This window comes from Spermophilus citellus (assembly GCF_964194105.1).
Source record: "Spermophilus citellus genome assembly, chromosome: 11".
NCBI lineage: Eukaryota > Metazoa > Chordata > Mammalia > Rodentia > Sciuridae > Spermophilus > Spermophilus citellus.
In genome coordinates this window covers 34,803,691-34,806,118 of record NC_138192.1, presented here as the reverse complement: position 1 = coordinate 34,806,118, position 2,428 = coordinate 34,803,691, and positions in this window count along the sequence as shown.

Below are 2,428 nucleotides of genomic sequence, written 5' to 3'. Positions count from 1 at the left end.
GTTATACAGCCACGTTTATACATAGGGCCATACTATTGTCTATTGTATTCTGCTGCCCTTCTTATCCCCTCTCTCCTCCCCTCCCCTCCCATCACCTCTTTCTACCCAATCTACTGTGACACATTTCTCTCTCTTTTATCTTCCCCCTCACACCATCTTATATGTAATTTTGCATAACCATGAGGGTCTCCTACCATCTTACGTGCAATTCCCCTTCTCTCTCCCATTCCCACGCACCTCTCATTCCTATTTAATGGTAATCTCCTTCTCATGCTCTTCCTCCCTGCTCTGTTTTGAGTCGCCCCCCTTATATCAAAGAAGACATTCTGCATTTGTTTTTTAGGGATTGGCTATCTTCACTTAGCATAATCTGCTCTAATGCCATCCATTTCCCTGCAAATGCCATGATTTTGTTATTTTTTAGTGCTGAGTACTATTCCATTATGTATAAATGCCACAGTTTTTTTTATCCATTCATCTATTGAAGGGCATCTGAGTTGGTTCCACAGTCTAGCTATTGTGAATTGTGCTGCTATGAACATTGATGTAGCTGTGTCCTTGTTGTATGCTCTTCTTAGGTCTTTTGGGTATCATCCGAGAAGGGGAATAGCTGGGTCAAATGGTGGTTCCATTCCCAGCTTTCCCAGGAATCTCCATTCTGCTTTCCAAATTGGCTAAACCAATTTGCAATCCCACCAGCAATGTACAAGTGTACCCTTTTCCCCACATCCTCACCAGCACTTGTTATTGTTTGACTTCATAATGGCTGCCATTCTTACTGGAGTGAGATGGTATCTTAGAGTGGTTTTAATTTGCATTTCTCTGATTGCTAGAGATGGTGAGCATTTTTTCGTGTATTTGTTGATTGTATATCCTCCTCTGAGAAGTGTCTGTTCAGATCCTTGGCCCATTTGTTGATTGGGTTATTTGTTTTCTTGTTGTTTAATTTTTTGAGTTCTTTGTATACTCTGGAGATTAGAGCTCTATCTGAAGTGTGAGGGGTAAATATTTGTTCCCAGGATGTAGGCTCCCTATTTACCTCTCTTATTATTTCTCTTGCTGAGAAAAAACTTTTTAGTTTGAATACGTCCCAATTGTTGATTCTTGATTTTAACTCTTGTGCTTTAGGTGTCCTATTAAGGAATTTGGAGCCCGACCCCACAAGATGGAGATTAGGGCCAACTTTTTCTTCTATTAGATGCAGAGTTTCTGGTTTGTTTCCTAGCTCCTTGATCCATTTTGAGTTAACTTTTGTGCAAGGTGAGAGAGAGGGATTCAACTTCATTTTGTTGCATATAGATTTCCAGTTCTCCCAGCACCATTTGTTGATGATGCTATCCTTTCTCCATTGCATGCTTTTGGCACCTTTGTCTAATATAAGGTAGTTGTAATTTTGTGGATTGGTCTCTGTGTCCTCTATTCTGTACCAGTGGTCTACCTTCCTGCTTTGGTACCAGTACCATGCTTTTTTTGCAACCTCTTCACTATGAAAGGTCCTCAGTCCTTGGGCCTCTTCTCTACCTACATTCACTCACTCCCTAGGTAACCTCAACCAGTTCTATAGCTTTAATACCAGAGATATGTTGACAATTCCCAAATTTATAATGCTATCCAGAACTTCAGACTCATATCTAATATTGTTCTTGACTCTTAATTGTTTAATAGGCCACTGCTATGGGAACAGCATCTTCTCCAAAATTCATATATCGAAGGCCTAGCCCTCACTATGACTGTATTTGAAAATAGGGCCTGTAAAGAATAATGCGGGTTGAAAAGAGGTAGTAATGGTGGGGCTAATCTAATAGGACTAGTGTCTTTACAAGTAAAGAGACGTCAAAAGGACACAGGGAGAAAGTGGCTTTCTGCCAGCCAATAATCAGGCCCTCACCAGGAACCCAATCAGGTTGGACCTTATCCTCCAGAAGAGTGAGAAAATAATTTCTGTTTAAGTGATGTAGTCTGTGGTATTTGTTATGAAAAAATTGAGCAAAGTAATACAGCCGCCTCATATATAATACGTTAAGACCACCCTCCAAATCTACACCTTTCCCTAGGAACATCATTTTTGCAGCTCACATAACTCCACTTAGGAGGGGTATTTCAGGACCACTCTAGAATGGCACCGGCCCATTATTCTGGGCCGTATTATTTTACCTCAGAGCACTTCGCACCATATTTATTCGTTCATGGCTCCTTTGGAACTTAAATTCTAGGACAAGGCCTTTAATTTGTTCAATGTTCTACCCCAGCGACTATGGCGAGCTGCCCGAAAACACCGGCGCTCGACAAACACCTCACTTCCGGACTAGAGGTCGTCCGCAACACGTGACCGAAACCTGTTACACCTCTCCAACCCTTCCCTTCCCGGACCTGAGACCAAAGGCGGGACTTCCTGTGAGTGGTGCTAAGCTTCCGTTGTGGGCCGGAA